Consider the following 18,996-nt stretch of genomic DNA (forward strand, 5'->3'; position numbering starts at 1 on the left):
AGTTAATTTAAACATCTGAAGAATGGATGTCTCAACCTTGAGTTTGTGATCTGCACATGGATGCGTTGAAGCATCCTGAGAGACCTTTTCCAATCTATGGTGTTTTTGTGCCTTGAATCAAATGCTGTAGATATTTTGTAAAATCATAAAAATGTAGAACAAATAAAGGTATGCATAATAATGTGTTTGGTGGTTTCGTTTTTTGTTGTTTTGCTTTTTGTATTTGTTCAGCTGATCAGTTGGCAAAAATATAACTTTATTAGATTCCTCAGGTTGATCAAGACCATTGAAATTGTATGATACAAAATAACTGACCATTGGTTTCAAGAATTTCCTTTTGTATATGATATAAACAAGTAATAGACTATTCCAATCATGAATTGTTCATGGGAAAGCAGTCTACTATCTAGCTAGCTAACCGACAGACGGTTAGCTTGCCAGCAACAGATCTATAACAGTGCCTTCTATTGGTAACATTATGCAAAGTSAATATAATCCAACATTCTATTTTCATTGTAAATAATAGCCATACACAGTACATACTGTATAGATTGTGACAAGCAGCAAAAACTATTAGTTATATTCAGTTATTAAATAGCTGTAACGACTTTCCTCTTCTTCTGACGAGRAGTAAGAGATATCGGACCAATTTGCAGCGTGGTAAGTGTCCATTTTAATATGTAAAACTGAACACTACAAAAATACAAAATAACAAAGTGAATGMACAAACGAAAATCGAAACAGTCCCGTATGGTGCAAACACAGACACAGGAAACAACCACCCACAAAACACAAATGAAAACAGGCTACCTAAATATGGCTCCCAATCAAAGACAACGACTGACACCTGCCTCTGATTGAGAACCGTACTAGGCCAAACACATAGAAAATCACCTACAGAACAAAACATAGAAAAACAACATAGAATGCCCACCCCAACTCACGCCCTGACCAACCTAAAAATAAAGACATAAAAARGGAACTTAGGTCAGAACGTGACAATAGCTACATATTGGTTTACTGAATATACTGTATGTTGCTTCTTGCTAGCTAACCTGCAGCATACAATACTGGTCTTGAGATTATCATACTATATACAACTATTAAACATTAAACATGCAATTTTTAAACATTCAATGTAAATGGGTGTTTATCATTCAAAATACATTATTGATTGAGATGACAAGCAAGAACCAGTCAGAAAGGAACTGATAGTTGTACCAGAAGCAAAAAACATATTTTGGTTGATCCTGAAAGCTGCAATAWATATACATATATACATTTTAACTATAAACCTTACTTTTTGCTCAACATACAAACACACAGCGTGTAATAAATATGCTTCAATTTTAATTCACCATCAAATCATTTTGATATTCTGGTACTCCTTTTGAAAACCATTGAGAGATAAATGTGTCTCTGGCTGATTGAGATAAAGCATTAAGCCCCATTTTCTCATGTGAAAGGTGCACGCACGCACGCACGCACGCACGCACGCACGCACGCACGCACGCACGCACACAACACACACACACAACCACCACACACCACACACCACACACACACACACCACACACACAACACACTCACACACACACACCACACACACCACACACACACCACCACAACACACACACACACACACCACACACACTCTCAGTAACAGACTGTGTGTTTGTGATGGTGACAAATCACTGCATCAGCTAAATCTGTCAGGCTCTGTGAATAAAACTGGTTTCTATATATAGAACAGAACCCACTCTGAACTGGATCCTAAATATATATGTGTTGTGATAAGATCATCTAGGTGTTTAATGACAAGACCAATTATCCAAATCTTTCTCATTCAAATCCCCCCACCCCCACGTGGTATTCTCCTTGATCACCAGTTGATCACCAGTTGATCCTGATGAGGCTGCTTAGAAGGGTATATAAACATACAGAGCATCCCAGATAATAAAGGAGCCAGAAGACACTAGACTGCAGCTAGAGCAGATTCTCCACTTTTCATCTCAACCACTCCCTGGTTAAAGATGCAGAACGGCACTGAAGAAACACTTCTATCCCCATGTCCAACAGGACTGGACTTGTAAGAAGTCCCTATGAATACCCCAGTTTTACTTGGCAGACTCATGGCAATTCTATCTGCTTGCTGTCTACATGTTTTCTGATCTGTTTTGGATTCCCCATCAACGGTCTGACCTTGTATGTCACAGCGACAAAAGAAGCTCCAGCAACCCTCAACTCATTCTGGTCAACTTGGCTGCAGCTGGAATGATCATGGTAATCTTTGGATTCACCATTACATTCATTACCGCCATCAAAGGCTACTTCGTCTTTGGACCTATTGGCTGTGCCATTGAGGGTTTCATGGTAGACAATCGGAGGTAAGAGAACATCACAGTCAATACACAACCCCCACACGCAAGAACAGTTTTGTATTTTCTACTAGCACTGACTTTGTTCATAACTACTGGATTATGTGAAAAAGTACTTTCTATGACTGTGATATCTGGTTGTCTCACCTGGTCTCACTGGATAAAAGCGTATTTGTGTAATACAACCAACTAAGTCAAATTCTAGTTATTTTGTTGCTATATTTACATAATACTTTTGTGTCTCAACTTACGACTGATATAAGCAACCATCCTGGTCTACGAAACATTAATTGTTTGAGATACACACATTGATGGAGATGCTGGAAGAAGTCTCAGCTACCAAATGGACAACATATATACTACTCACTTTCCTTGTCTCATTCTAGGTCAGGTTTCTCTGTGGTCTCTGGTGTTGTTAGGCCTTGAGAGATACATTGTGGTCTGCAAGCCCATGGGCAGCTTCACGTTCACTACCACCCACGCTGGTGCCGGATGTGCATTCACCTGGGTCATGGCTATGACCTGTGCTGCCCCTCCATTGGTTGGCTGGTCTAGGTAACTCAAAACTTTGATTACAGTTTTTTTTACAATGACTAGGACCCATTTCTCAATACTTAGGTCACCTTTTCAAAACTCTTCAAACAGTGAGCACAACAGCAGTCTATGTGGGCTAAACTGTGGATACTTTTTCATTGCTTTGGCACAACATGCATTCAATGACTACATCTTTCAAATTTCATGAATAATTTTCTCAGACACAATCACCACCAAAACTCTGTTTAGTTTACATACTCTTTTCAAAACTGTTAAACTTAAGTAAAAAACCTAACATAACACAAAATTGAATAAGACAGCAATTTGCTATATTTCTACAGTAATACTGTATTGAAATATATTCCAAATCTAAAAAATGAAATACTATCAAAACAATTAGACCAACCACAGCTGATTCCCATTGTGGCTGAACACCTACCCGGGTGTTAGTCTTTCAATGTCATTACYATCTATACAAAGGTGGACATMTTACGAATAATGCTGTACTGTAATGTAAACATGGACCCAGCCAGAGATAGAGAAGTGGCTGACAGAGGAAGAAGAGTGGCTGGGAGTGGGAGAGGGAGAGGGAGAGGGAGAGGAGTACGTACGCGTGGTGAAAGAAGACTGAGAGGAAGATCAAGAGCTGTAGTGTCAGATGAGATTAGGGCCACTATAATTGATCATGTAATAAATCATGMTCTATCAATGAGAGAGGCTGGTCTAAGAGTGCAGCCAAATCTGCAACGCTCAACAGTGGCATCTATTGTGAGAAATTTCYGGCAAAAAAACAGGTGAGATGTGCATTCTGCAAGGGCATCTGACTGAACTGCACATTACAGAAGTAAATTGAGCAAAGCCTCCAAATCCACTTGTGTGTAATTGTATTTGTATTTCTGCTTAGAACCCAACGGTTACCTCCCACAGGTGGGAGAGGTAGAATTTTCACTGCTGTGCAGGAAACTGCAATCGTTGATATGGTCATCAGAAACAATGGCATAAAACTCACAGATTTTCGCGACAGAGTGTTGGCAGACAACATTACATTTGGAAATATTCACAATGTAAGCATAACAAATATTTCTAGAGTCCTGAAACAACATCAAGTCAGGATGAAGCAGTTGTACACTGTCCCCTTTGAGAGGAACTCCGAACGAGTCAAGCAACTCAGAAACCAATATGTCCAGGTAAGATGACTGTAAAATATAGAACTGGTTTTGAACAAAACCAAACAGGGCAGAGGCACACAATGGCATGTTTTTAGGTATAATGTAAACTACCGTAATATTATTTTAGAGAGTCATGGAGATTGAAGCCAGGCAAACACCCCACATATTCATCTTTGTGGATGAGGCTGGTTTCACTTGGCCAAAACACGGCAGCGAGGAACGAATGTGATGGAATGTGATTGGGAAAAGAGCCACAGTGGATGTCCCGGGCCATAGGGGTGACAACATCACAATGTGTGCAGAAATATCCTCTGATGGATTGCTGTTACACAAACCGCTAATTGGGCCATACAACACAGAGCGTCTCATTTCATTCCTGGATGACCTCTATGGAAGGGTTGTGCCAGGTGAGGAAAGGGTTGCAGTGAGGCGAAATCGGCTAASGTTTGTAATTGTATGGACAATGTGGCATTTCACCMSTCCCRTGCAGTCACAGAGTGGTTTGCAGCCCATCCYMGGATGGTGTCAYTTTTCCTCCCACCTKACTCTCCATTCCTCAACCCCATAGAGGAWTTATTTTCCTCATGGAGGTGGAAGGTTTATGACCACCATCCACATGATCAAATGTCCCTCCTGGATGCAATGAATACTGGATGCCTGGACATATCTGCAGAAGATTGCCAGGGATGGACCAGGCATGCCAAAATATTATTTCCCAGGTGTATTGCCCAAGATGACATAAGATGTAATGTGGATGAGAACCTGTGGCCAAATKCAGAAGACAGGGTTGACTAGTATTGCTACTGTATCTGTATCGGTGGATGGTATATATATAAATTATTTTATTTTGGAATGACTCAATGCCAAAAAATGACAGAAAACATATTGAAGCATATTGCATCATGTCTGATTCATTCCTGTAACATATACTGCAGTAGATTCTAAACAGTAGAGAGGTGTCATTCTTGTTTTGTAAAGACATTTTACAAAAGAAAACATTATGTAATGCTACGTGTTGTTAGTTTTTTTTAGGTCATTGTTTTATGAGTGACAAAGTGTGTTTTTTGGGTGACAACCTTTGCTAGTGTTATGGAAGAATGAGTTGATTTGAGACATGKATGAAGTGTTTTGGTAGTTTTACTGCATTTTGTATGTGAAATTAATTACTGTGCCAGGCTGAAAGTTGGTTAGGAGAACTGTGTGAAGAGTTTTTTTTTAAGTGACCTAARTATTGAGAAATGGGTCCTAGCGATGGTACAAACCTGTAATAAGAGGTCTCACAGAACTATACATTGCAAGGGGGTAACTCATCTTGCTCACCACAAATGGCCTTTTCTGGTTTTACTCAAGAAACCTTGCCACATCAGCCTTTTTAGTGGAGAGGTGAAGAGGGATAATGCCAATTTTAGGCTAGAAATGATTGCATTGCAAGGATAGTGTGAACAGATTTGAAAACCAGACCTAATGAGGCCCAATCTTGAGTAGCTTAGAAAATGATAGCCAACAAAAGAATGCAGGGTGTTAAGGCCAAGTATGTTTAGTCGATGTAGTTCAGTGAACCTTAGCTGAGACCTTAGCATGRACCTAAATACTCTCTCCCATAGGCTAGGCTAGACCTTAGGTCAGTGGGATAGCTTACATGATCTTGAGGTGCATAGGACAACCTGAGTTGGATATGTGGTTATCTGACTCAGATCACTTTACTGATGTTGTAACTGCAACTTAGCTTGTCTGATTGTTAACTTCAAATCATTCTATAGCTAGAAGACTCCTGATATCTCCAGGAGTGATAAGTATCATGTTTTGGTCTTTTTCTGTCTAGTACTGTCTTCCCAGTGGCCTACTTGGTGTGTGAACTGCTGACTGCTCATCATTTGCCGACAGTTATTGACACATCAACCAGGATCAAGKGGCAGGGCAATTTGTGACTTGTTTTGGTAATCAGTGGCTGTATTGGAGGGGGAGTGGTTTAATCTCTCCTAAGCAATCAGCAATTAGTACAGGGAGGTGTGCTCTGCACCGATGCTASGCAATTAGCAATTAGTGTTAGTTCTTCAGTCTCCCCTGGTTTCTCAGCAGCAGGTGTAGGTGGCGGTCGTGTCTCAAAACTAAGACCATCACTGAAACATAGACGGTTCTGCGGCGTTCTTCGAGATAGAGGAAGGCTCCACACCACTCTGTCACTTGTGTATCTTACCTAGTTATTTACAGATATCATTTTGCTCTTTTGTAGCTTTGTCAACTGTGTGTGTATGTTTTCTAGACTTTAGACTTTACAGATGCTCCCCACCTCTTGGCTGCAATGATTTGTCATTTCTCCTAAGTGGAGATATTTTCTTTTCTCCCTCTCTCATCTGTCCATCTCCTTATTTGAATTCCATGCTGTCATTGTCACTTGTCCACTCAAGCTTAACATTATTGTCATATATCACCCACCAGGTGCCCTTGGAGAGTTCCTTAAGCTCATTTCTTGATGATGGCTCACCGCTCTTCGTACTTGGCTACTTCAACCTCCCGTCGTCTGACCTTGATTCATTCCTTTCCAACTCTCTTTTTCCTCTCCTTGCCTCTCTTGCCCTCTCCAGGTCTATGATCACTACGTTGTTTCCTTTTCTGTTTACCTTTCCTCTAATCCTAACTAATCTTCCCCTACCTAGATGGTAATGCGCCATTGCAGTCTTCGCTCTCTCTCCTCTTCTACCCTATCATCTCCCCCTTCTGCTAAATCATTCTCCCTCCGGTCTCCTGATTCTGCCTCTTCGACTCTGCTCTCCTCCCTTTCTGCATCCTATAATTCGAACTGTCTCCTTTATTTCTGGCCGGCTCAGCCCTCCCCTCCTGCTCTGTGGCCGAGTGACTCGTTACAAGCAAAAAGAGCTTACAGAACAGGGGACGCTGAGCGAATATGGAGAAAAACTAAACTTCTGGAGGACCTATCATACTTTCACTCCCTCCTCTGTATCCACTGCTAAAGGCCACGTTCTACCATTCTACATTTCAAGCTTCTGTGTCTAACCCTATGAACCTCTTCTCCCTCCTTAATCCTCAACCCCTCCCTCTCCGTCCTCCTTCTCTGCGGATGACTTTGTCAACCACTTTGAAAAAAGGTTGACGACATCCGCTACTCATTCACTCAGCCTATTGAGTCCACTTGTCTCATTTACACAGAACTACCCCACGCCTTGACCTCTTTCTCTCCAGATGACATCCTGTGACTAGTGAGGTCTGGCCGCCCGACAAACTGCCCACTCGACCCCATCCCTTCCTCCCTTCTCCAGACAATCTATGGAGACCTTCTTCCATTCCTCACTTCCCTCATCAACTCATCCTGACCACTGGCTGCATCCCCTCTGACTTCAAACTGGTCCGAGTTGCTCCCCTCCTCAAGAAACCAACACTCGACTCATCTTACATMAAAAACTATAGACCTGTATCCCATTCTTTTCTTTCCAAAACACTTGAGCGTGCTGTCTCAAATCAAATTATATTTGTCACATGCGCCGAATACAACAGTTGTAGACCTTACTGTGAAATGCTTACTTAAAAGCCCTTAACCAACAATGCATTTCAAGAAATGGAGTTAAGAAAATATTCACTAAATAAATTAACTAAAGTAACACAATAAAAAAGCAATACTGAGGCTATATACAGGAGGTACCGGCACCGAGTATCTAGATGTGTATAAGAGACAGGTATATATATATTGTATATGTAGGTAGGGTTAAAGTGACTAAGCATAGAAAATAAACAGCAAGTAGCAGAGTGTAAAAATAAAGTGGTGGGGTTGGTCAATGTAAATCGTCTGGGTGGCAATTTGATTAATTATTCAGCAGTCTTGTGGCTTATGGGTAGAAGCTGTTAATGAGCCTTTTGGACCTAGACTTGGTGCTCCGCTTGCCGTGCGGTAGCTGTGAGAACAGTCTATGACTTGGGTGACTGGAGTAAAAAAAAATTGGGGCCTTCCTCTGACAGCGCCTAGTATATAGGTCCTGGATGGCAGRAAGCTTGGCCCCAGTGACGTACTAGGCCATACGCACTAACCTGTCGTGCCCTCTTCACGACTGTCTTTGTATATTTGGACCATGATAGTTTGGTAATGTGGACACCAAGGAACTTAACTCTCAACCGCTCCACTACAGCCCAGTTGATGTGAATATGGGCATATTCGGCCTTCCTTTTCCTGTAGTCCATGATCATCTCCTTTGTCTTGCGCATGTTGAGGGAGAGGTTGTTGTCCTGGCACCACACTGCAGGTCTCTGACCTCCTTATAGGCTGTTTCATCGTTGTCGGTGATCAGGCCTACCGCTGTGATGTCAGSAAACTTAATGAGGGTGTTGGAGTTGTGCTTGGCCACACAGTCGTGKGTGAACAGGGAGTACAGGAGGGAACTGAACACGCACCCCTGAGGGAACCCCGTGTTGAGGATCAGCGTGGCAGATGTGTTGTTGCCTACCCTTACCACCTGGCGGCGGCCCATCAGGAGATMCAGGATCCAGTTGCAGAGGGAGGTGTTTAGTCCCAGGATCCTTRGCTTAGTGATGAGCTTTGTGGGCACTGTGGTGTTGAACACTGAGCTGTAATCAATGAACAGCATTCTCACATAGGTGTTCCTTTTGTCCAGGTGGGAAAGGGCAGTGTGGAGTGCAATTGAGATTGTGGATTTGTTGGGGCGGTATGTGAATTGGAGTGGGTCAAGGGTTTCTGGGATGATAGTGTTGATGTGAGCCATAACCAGCCTTTCAAAGCACTTCATAGAGACCGACGTGAGTGCTACGGGTCGATAGTCATTTAAGCAGGTTACCTTCGCTTTCTTGGGCACAGGGACTATGGTGGTCTGCTTGAAACATGTAGGTTTTACAGACTCGGTCAGGGAGAGGTTGAAATTGTCAGTGAAGACACTTGCCAGTTGGTCCGTGCTTGCTTTGAGTACACATCCTGGTAATCCGTCTGGCCCTGTGGCCTTATGAATGTTGACCTGTTTAAAGGTCTTGCTCACACCGGCTACAGAGAGCATAATCACWCAGTCATCCGTAACAGCTGGTGCTCTCATGCGTGCTTCAGCGTTGCTTGCTTCGACGCGAGCATAAAAGGCATTTTGCTCATCTGGTAGGCTCACATCACTGGGTAACTTGCGGCTGACTTTCCCTTTGTAGTCCGTAATTGTTTGCAAGCCCTACCACATCCGATGAGYGTCAGGAACCGTGTAGTAGGATTCATTTTCATTCCTGTATTGACGCTTTGCCAGTTTGATGGTTCATCTGAGGGCATAGCAGGATTTCTAATAAGCGTCTGGATTAGTGTTCCGCTCCTTGAAAGCGGCAGCCATARCCTTTAGCTCGGTGTGGATGTTGCCTGTAATCCATGGCTTCTGGTTGGGATATGTATGTACGGTCACTGTGGGAACAATTTCGGCAACACACCTGTTGACGCAGCCGGTGACTGAGGTGGTATACTCCTCAATGCTATTGGATGAATCSCGGAACATATTCCAGTCTGTGTTAGCAAAACAGTCATGTAGCTTAGCATCCGTGTCATCTGACCACTTCCGTATTGAGCGAGTCACTGGTACATTCTGCTTTAGTTTCTGCTGGTAAGCAGGAATCAGAAGGATATAATTATGGTCAGATTTGCCAAATGGAGGGTGAKGGAGAGCTTTGTTTGCGTCTGTGTGTGGAGTAAAGGTCTAGAGTTTTAAAMGTTTTTTTCCCTCTGGTTGCACATCTGACATGCTGGTAGACATTAGGTTTTCCTGCATTAAAGTCCCYGGCCACTAGGAGCACCACTTCTGGATGGACACTGTCTCTGATCAACTTTCTCGTTATCTCTCTCAGAATGATTTTCTTGACCCTAACCAGTCAGGCTTCAAGACGGGTCACTCAACTGAGACTGCTCTTCTCTGTGTCACGGAGGCTCTCCGCACTGCCAAAGCTGACTCTTTCTCCTCTGTTCTTTTCCAACTAGATATATCTGCTGCCTTCGACACCGTGAACCATCAGATCCTCTTTTCCACCCTAAAAGCTGGGCATCTCAGGCTATGCAGGCCGCCCCTACCAGGTGACGTGGACAGGATCTGTCTACACCACGTACTCTCACTACTGGTGTCCCCCAAGGCTCGGTTCTAGGCCCTATCATCTTGGCTCTATGCACCAAGTCACTCGCCTCCGTCATATCCTCAAATGGTCACTCCTGTCATTGCTATGCAGATGACACTCAACTACTTTAATCCTTCCCCCTTTCTGACACCCAGGTGGTGACACGCATCTCTGCGTGCCTGGCAGATGTCGACCCACCACCTCATGCTCAACCTTGACAAGGCGGAAATGCTCTTCCTTCCGGGGAAGACCTGCTCGCTCAAAGACCTCTCAATCATGGTTGATAACTCCACAGTGTCGCCCTCCTAGAGTGTGAAGAACCTTGGCATGACCCTCGACAACACCTTGTCATTCTCTGAAAACATCAAAACAGTGACCCGCTCCTGCAGGTTCATGCTCTACAACATCCGTAGAGTACAACCCTACCTCACACAGGATGTGGCGCAGGTCTTAGTCCAGGCACTTGTCCTCTCACGTCTGGACTACTGCAACTCGTTGTTGGCTGGGCTCCCCACTTATGCTATCGAACCCCTGTATCTTTTCCAGAATGCTGCAGCCCGCCTGGTTTACAACCTTCCCAGATTCTCTCATGTCACCCCACTCCTCCGCACACTCCACTGACTTCCAGTCGAAGCTTGCATGCACTACAAGACCATGGTGCTTACCTATGAAACAGCAAGAGGAACTGCCCTACCTCTAAACATCTGAAACCCTACCTCTTCTAACAGTCTCTTAAATAATCCTCCTTGACCCCCGCCATTCTAGATCTGACTGTACTGATAGTTACGTTGAGGAACATTTGTATTTTTATGCCTGTGATATGAGGTTGTCCCACATAGCCATTTTAAGATTAATGCTCTAACTGTAAATCGCTCTCGATTAGAGCATCTGCTAAATTACTAAAATGTAACTGAGACGTTCTGGAGACCACTGTACTCAGAAATAATGGAGCATGAATAGGTCTTCAAACTAAAAAAATATATTAAAGTCGTTTTACGTGGTTTATTCATTCAGCCTTAGTGGAAAGACTAGAAGAAACATGTTGGCCATATCGGCTTAAACCAGTGAATGCATCAGTGCAGCCTTGCCTTAGAACCGGAGACMCCAATGGTCTAATATAGTCTTGAGGCGTGAGTACCACCAGGGTGTGACACCCCGTTGATTACATTGGTGCGAATCGCAACTTCGACTTAAAGTTTCACTTTTTTGTGCATTGGTTTAAATAGGAGACTAAGTGAATATTTGAGATAAGTGGAAGTTAGGATTCACCCTCAATGGATAGATAAATTGCAAACTGTGTCAAATACCCAGTCTGATTAGTTAATACTTAACTGGATGAGAAATTAAAGATTGGTTTGGTACTGTAGAGGGAGCAGGCAATCAATCTGCAGACAATTTGCCAACCTTTCCCCACTTCAAAAGACTGGGGAAAGGCAAGTCAGTTAATAAGAACCAATTCTTATTTACAATGAAGGCATACCCCAGCCAAACCCCGATGATTCTGGGCCAAATGTGCACCGCCCTATGGGACTCCCAATCACGGCCGGATGTGACGCAGCCTGGATTCAAACCAGGGACAGTAGTATCGCCTCTTGCACTGAGATGCAGTGCTTAAGACTGCTGCGCCACTCGGGAGCCCACTTGAGTAGCTCTCTACTACAGTACTGTACAGTAGCTCTTTTCAGCCTTGGCCTCTCAGTTTTCTCGTTGTTATGTTATTCATAACTTAACTGGCACAGTAAACTGACCACTTCTTTCAAATAAGGTGACACATTATTCTAGATTCAGTTATTTAATTTACACCTGAAGTTAAAATAGTATCTGGTTCTCAAAGATCCGATCACAGTGGCCAGGAAGGTTTTGGGAAAGATTGTGATCTGACCTTGAGGTGGCATTTTGAGTTTGTGTTTTTAGGATGCTGACAATAGCCTCTCAACATTCTGSCCTTCGGGATTGGATTTGGCACTGAGACAGGGCAAAAACCATCTCATCTGGTTATACTGCATAAGTATAGATAAACGGCATCTAAGTCAATAATCTGATTTTATACATTTGACAAGTATTGTATTCATAGTAAACTCCTTTCTGAAAGACTATCATTCAGAGACTTAATTCGAGGCATAGCTGTGATAACCTTTTATACATTTTAAAGTAAAATATTTCAATACAGGCTCATTTATTGTCTTTCCCATATAGATATATCCCAGAGGGCATGCAGTGCTCATGTGGACCTGACTACTACACCTTAGCCGAAGGCTTCAACAATGAATCATATGTGATCTACATGTTCACCTGCCACTTCTGTGTTCCTGTCATCACCATCTTCTTCACGTATGGAAGCCTTGTCCTCACAGTCAAGGCGGTATGACGGTTAATRCTAGTACACTGCTGACAGACAGACAGTTTGTCTATCCCTTTTTCCTAAACACAACAAATTAATCMCTCGATATTCGGTGGTTGAACGTAGTTGAGATATACTGCCCATACTTTTTATCAAACAATTACCTGATTAWCTGACTTCATGTGTTTTCCCTTGTTTGTTTTCAGGCTGCAGCTTCCCAGCAGGACTCAGCATCTACCCAGAAAGCTGAGAAGGAAGTGACACGTATGTGCTTCCTGATGGTTTGTGGTTTCCTGATTGCCTGGACCCCCTATGCCAGCTTTGCTGCCTGGATTTTCTTCAACAAAGGAGCTGCCTTTACAGCCACAGCCATGGCTATTCCAGCCTTCTTCTCAAAGAGCTCAGCCATCTTCAACCCAGTCATCTATGTGCTGATGAACAAACAGGTTGGTAACATATTTTGATCTCTCTCTTTTTGTGCATCATGCTTTATGTTGGGCAACTTGAGAACGTTAACAAGCTATTCCTCTAATTATCCTTCTCTCTCTACAGTTCCGTAGCTGCATGTTGGCTGCTGTAGGAATTAGTTCAGGAGCTGATGATGAGACCTCTGTGTCAGCAAGCAAGACAGAAGTGTCCTCTGTGGGCCCTGCATAACAACTTCAAAGGATTACATTTTTTACATGGACTGGCATATTTTCAATTAGGTAGATTGATTTTTTAATCAGAAGATGCCCTCTTACAGTACAGTCCTCAAAACATTGCATAATCAAACATAGCCCATTTTTATTCTGCATTTTATGTTGCAGTTTCTTAGATCACCGAAGCACAGGAGAACTTTCACACTGTGATTTTTCATTTTTTCCCAGCAAGGTGAATCCTCAAGAGTTTTCATGAATAACCACTTGAAGGTTTGGTTTATGCTCCATAGCTTTGGGCACCCGTCACATTGAGACACAATTCCCCTCTGAGCATCACCTGCTGTAAAGGACAGCAATACCACTAAAAGGCAAGTCATGCTACTGTGACAGAAAGTGGATTCTTGCCAATTACAGGGGAGGGGGGCAGCAGGTAGCGTAGCGGTTAAGAGCGTCGGGCCAGTAACCAAAAGGTTGTTGGCTTGAATCCCAGAGCCGACTAGGTGAAAACTGTTGATTGAGCAAGGCACTTAACCATAATTGCTCCTATATGTCACTATGGATAAAATTGTCTGCTAAATGATTAGAATGGAAATGTAATTACCTTTCAAGGCATCTCTACCCTTTCACAAATCTGCACTTGGTATACTGACTGTCATTCTTTTTCAAAAGAATGACATACATACCACATTAGGACTCTTTTCCATTGCTTCACACAATACCTTCTCTACATAATTGCTTTCATAGCTGAGGTGGTAAGATGCCTGTTGTGAATGGATGACCTTGAAATGGCATAGTGAACTACTCTCATGCTTTTGTCTTGAAGGATTGAGATTGAATTGGTACGAAATGAGGCTACATACACTGAGTGTACAAAACATTAAGACCATCTTCCTAATATTGAGTTGCTGATTGTGCCCCTAATGTCCCTTCACATGTGGGAAATCCAGGAAGAGAGAAGTCTCCAATAACAACTATGTGGATTGTTGGGAGTTTTAAATTGCTTAGGAGCCGACAACCATAATTGTTCTATTTATTACACACCTTTGCCCTCAGAACAGACTCAATTTGTCAGGACATGGACTCTACAAGGTGTCGAAAGCATTCCACAGGGATGCTGGCCCATGTTGACTCCAATGCTTCCCACAGTTGTTTTAAGTTGGCTGGATGTCCTTTGAGTGGTGTACCATTCTTGATACACATGGATAACTGCTGAGTGGGAAAACCCCAGTAGCGTYGCAGTTCTTGACACAAACTGGTGTGCCTGTCACCTTGTACCATACCCTGTTCAAAGGGACTTCAATATGTTGTCTTGCCCATTCACCCTCTGACTGGCACACATACACAATCCATGTCTCAATTGTCTCAAGGTTTAAAAACCCTTCATTAATATGTCTCCTCCCCTTCATCTACACTGATTAAGTGACATCAATAAGGGATCATAGCTTTTACCTGGATTCACCTGGTCAGTCTTTTTCATGGAAGGAGCAGGTGTTCCTAATGTTTTGTACACCCAATGTACATGTGGCTTTTGTTGGCCACCTTTATGCAATAATTTGCTGAAAACATTTTATAAATACTTTTTAATGTTATTTTAGATTAATAAATGCATGCATCAAAAGGTTTTTGTGTCGTTGAATGTTTTTGAATGGATATGTGCAAAAATATAATTATATGAGAATTAATGTTTGGTTGTTTTGATCCCAGTTGGTCACACATGTTAGGCGCGACCAACAATATTAATTGATTTATACACAAGGTACTACCAAATAAGTAATTCATTTATTGCAAATTCATCTTAATTGCCATGTCCTATACAAKAGTCTGTATCTAGTCCCTGGCATGTGGTCCTTATTCTTTCTCTACAGATTCATACATGCTGGCCATGTTGTTTTGTGGAAAGAACTCAATGGGTGATGAGGGGGCTTCTTCTGTGTCAACAAGCAAGACAGKACTCTTCTCTTCTGGGCCAAGTCTTCTGGGACTCTGAATCCTCTCTTCATTCTATTTACTTCTTCCTAAGCTGCTCTTATGTGTCTGACAGTCACTGTTGGTGTCAGATATCGGTGATTGATTGTGCTGACAGTGACACTAAGCTCTGTGTTTAACCTATAGTGTCACCATGGATTTTCTCAACAAGCTAATGTATACACGGAAAGGCCATATTAACCTTTTACTGCARTGGGCTAAATCAGGGTCACACACGCTGCTTATTGGTAGTCTTAAACAAATTTACTTTGAAACAAAAGTATACACCTCACACATATAGGTATTGGCTTACAAAAAAGAAGACACCTGTACCATATCAGATGTAGAGTTGAAATGTATTCAATTTTGAGTTTGTATCCCAAAACTTTATATACATCACAGAAGACTGAAATATAGCAAAACAGTTTGACATAGAAACAATATTAATTGTTAAATTATGAAAAATATTAATGACATTCCACCCATGAGGCCACTAGGTTATTTGAATGCAGGAAATGGTTTTAAGATATGAAACACGTCTGAAATTCTACTCTAAACACAGCTAAGTACCACACTGTAACAATATGTAAGAAGTTACACCCCAGCCCAGAAGCRTCCTTTTTTAATGCTCCTCTSAGGTTGCTCAACCRAGTTGTTTTTACTTGGTGGTAAGACATATGTGGAACTTTATTTAAATGGATGTCGCAATCTTGATTTTGTTGTCTGCACTTGGATGCATTCTAAGAGACCATTGAATAAACATGTATTTACAGTATATGTAACTTATAGGACATGAATCTAATAATGTACATACTTCATAAAAAAACAGACAATGTAGGATGGGACAAATAAATGGATGCATAATTAATGTATTTATTTATACAGTTAATTCATTTCTTTTTTTTTACTTTGCTATTTCAATTTGTTTAGCTGATCACTTTACAAACGATTCATCAGCCAAATCATGAAATGTTGTATCTGGAAATACGCCCAAATGATTGATCAAGACCATAGTAATGTTATGATACAAACTCACTGATCAGTGACCATTTTAAGAGATTTATTTTATAAATGCCTTATAACAAAATCCTTTCTCCTGAGGTCATCATCCTTATTTTCAGAGGTGGTTTGGGGAAATCTGGCCTGAAGAGTTGTGTTACAAACACAAACTGTAAAACAAAAGTCTTTCTCCTGWGGTCTTCGTCCTTATTTTCAGAGGTGGTTCGGAAAAATCTGTCCTGAAGAGTTGTGTTACAGTACCTCCCAAAACTAACGACGCTGTCTTGTGTCATGCTTGAGACCCAGGTTGAACCCCAGTTGGTCACATGTTGGTGGTCATATCCTGTGTCTGTATGTAGTACCTTGTTCACTGACATTTGGTCCTCATTCTCTGATACCTTTTCCAATGTATGATATTTTGTGAATTTTTGGGGGGCCATGAATAAAATGCTGTAAATATTTTGTAAAAACATTCAAATGTAGGACAAATACAGTGCCCKCCGTAATTATTGGGACAGTGAAGCGTGTTTTCTTATTTTAGCTCTTTACTCCAAAAGTTTGAATTTGAAATCAAACAAAGACTATGAGGTTCAAGTGCAGAGTGTCAGATAAAATGTTGGGGTATTTTCATCCATATTGGTGAACCATTTAGAAATTACAGCACTTGTTGTACATAGCTCCCCCATTTTAGTGCACCAAAAGTATTGGCACAAATTCACTTATGTGTAATAAAGTAGTCAAAAGTTTAGTATTTGGTCCCATATTCCTAGCAGGCAATGATTACACCAGGCTTGTGACTCTACAAACTTGTTGGATGCATTTGCTGTTTGTTTTGGTTGTATTTCAGATTTTTCTGTTCACAATATAATTGAATGGTGAATAATGTATTGTGTCATTTTGGAGTCACTTTTATTGTAAATAAAAAATATAATATGTTTCTTAACACTTCTACGCTAATATGGATGATTATTGATTGATAGTCCTGAAGGAATCATGAATAATGATGAGTGAGAAAGTTACATACCCCCAAGACATGCTAACCTCTCACCATTACAATAACAGGGGAGGTTATCATTTTAGGAGGGGTATAGTATTTGTGCGTCTGTAACTTTTTTTATGTTACTTGTTGCTAGCTAACCTGCAGCATTCAAGATGAGAATTGAGATTATCATACTATATACAACCATTAAACATTAAGCATGCAATGTAAGTGGGTGTTTTTCATTCAAAATATGTTTTGGCTGTAGATAACAAGCAAGACCCAGTCAGAAAGGAACTGATAGTTGTACCAGAAACCAAAACCATATTTTGGTAGATCCTGAAAGCTGCATTAAATATACATMTATACATTTTAACTATAAAGCTTACTTTGGCTCAACATACAAACACGCACTATGTAAAGAATGATAGTAAATAGCTTTGGAGTACCTTAAATTACATTTTTGGGGAAAAATACAACTCGCCTCCATCATTCATTGAATAAGGTGGCTAATTCATCACAAAGCCMACTGATATTGCCAACTACTTTAATGAATTTTTCAYTGGCAAGAAAAAACAAACTTAGGGATGACATGCCAGCAACAAACGCTGACACCACACATCCAAGTATATCTGACCAAATTATGATAGACAAGCATTGTGCTTCTGAATTCCGTAAAGTCAKYGTGGAAGAGGTGACATTTTTTGTTGTTGTCTATCAACAATGACAAGCCACCGGGGTCTGACAATCTGGATGGAAATTACTGAGKATAATAGCGGASGATATTGCCACTCCTATTTGCCAAATCTTCAATTTAAGCCTACTAGAAAAKGTAGTTAGGTAGTTGTCAAAAAAATTGGCTAACTGAATCTAAATCCAAATCATATAAACCTGTTCTGCTAACTGCCTGGCTGATTGAGATAAAKCATTATGCCCTATTTCTCTTTTGAAAAGTGCTGATCCTGTAACAGTATCCTATGGAATCTTACTCAAATTACGTATATTTGCCTTTTTACTGCAGATGGTGACATGTGGTTAACTTCATTTTCAGGTAAAAACAAACAGCACTATTTCCCTCTCAACATTATATTTTTGGCGACAGCCCTCAATCCCTAAATGTTAAACCCCCTCCCAAATTTGAAACTGGATACCAAATATGCAGTACCAGTCAAACGTTTGGACACACCTACTCATTCAAGGGTTTTTCTTTATTTTGACTATTTMCTACATTGTATAATAATAGTGAAGACATCAAAACTATGAAATAACACATATGGAATCATGTAGTAACCAAAAACAAATGAAAATATATTTTAGATTTKAGATTCTTCAAAGTCGCCACCCTTTGCCTTGATGACAGCTTTGCACACTCTTGGMATTCTCTCAACCAGCTTCATGAGGTAGTCACTTGGAAWATTTTTCAATTGACAGGTGTGCCTTGCTAAAAGTGAATTTGAGCCAGTTGTGTAGGGGTGGGATACAGAAGAAAGCCCTTGAAGCCTTTGAAGAATCTAAAATCTAAAATATATTTTGATTTGTTCAACACTTTTTTGGTGAATACATGATTCCAAAAGTGTTATTTCATAGTTTTGATGTCTTCACTATTATTCTACAATGTAGAAAATAATGAATAAAAAAACCTTGAATGAGAAGGTGTGTCCAAACTTTTAACTGGTACTGTATATGTTTTGCAATAAGATCATCTAGGTGATTCTGAGCAGACCAATTACCAGATCTCTCTCATTAAAATCCCGAATGACTGGCCACACACACACACACACACACACACACACACACACACACACACCACACACACACGCACAACCACACACACACACACACACACACACACACACACACACACACACACACACACACACACACACACATTCATTCT

General features: G+C 41.2%; 1 protein-coding gene and 1 pseudogene across 1 annotated transcript in view; one reads left to right on the top strand and one right to left on the bottom strand.

Annotated features, from left to right (window-relative positions):
* Positions 1-18,996, bottom strand: part of LOC111970299 (haloacid dehalogenase-like hydrolase domain containing 3) — a 354,076-nt gene that overhangs the window by 231,804 nt on the left and 103,276 nt on the right. The gene's annotated exons all lie outside the window — the stretch shown is intronic.
* Positions 1,974-14,907, top strand: LOC111970305 (green-sensitive opsin-like; annotated as a pseudogene).

The sequence above is a fragment of the Salvelinus sp. IW2-2015 genome, linkage group LG11 (genome assembly GCF_002910315.2).
Source record: "Salvelinus sp. IW2-2015 linkage group LG11, ASM291031v2, whole genome shotgun sequence".
NCBI classification, from domain to species: Eukaryota; Metazoa; Chordata; class Actinopteri; order Salmoniformes; family Salmonidae; genus Salvelinus; species Salvelinus sp. IW2-2015.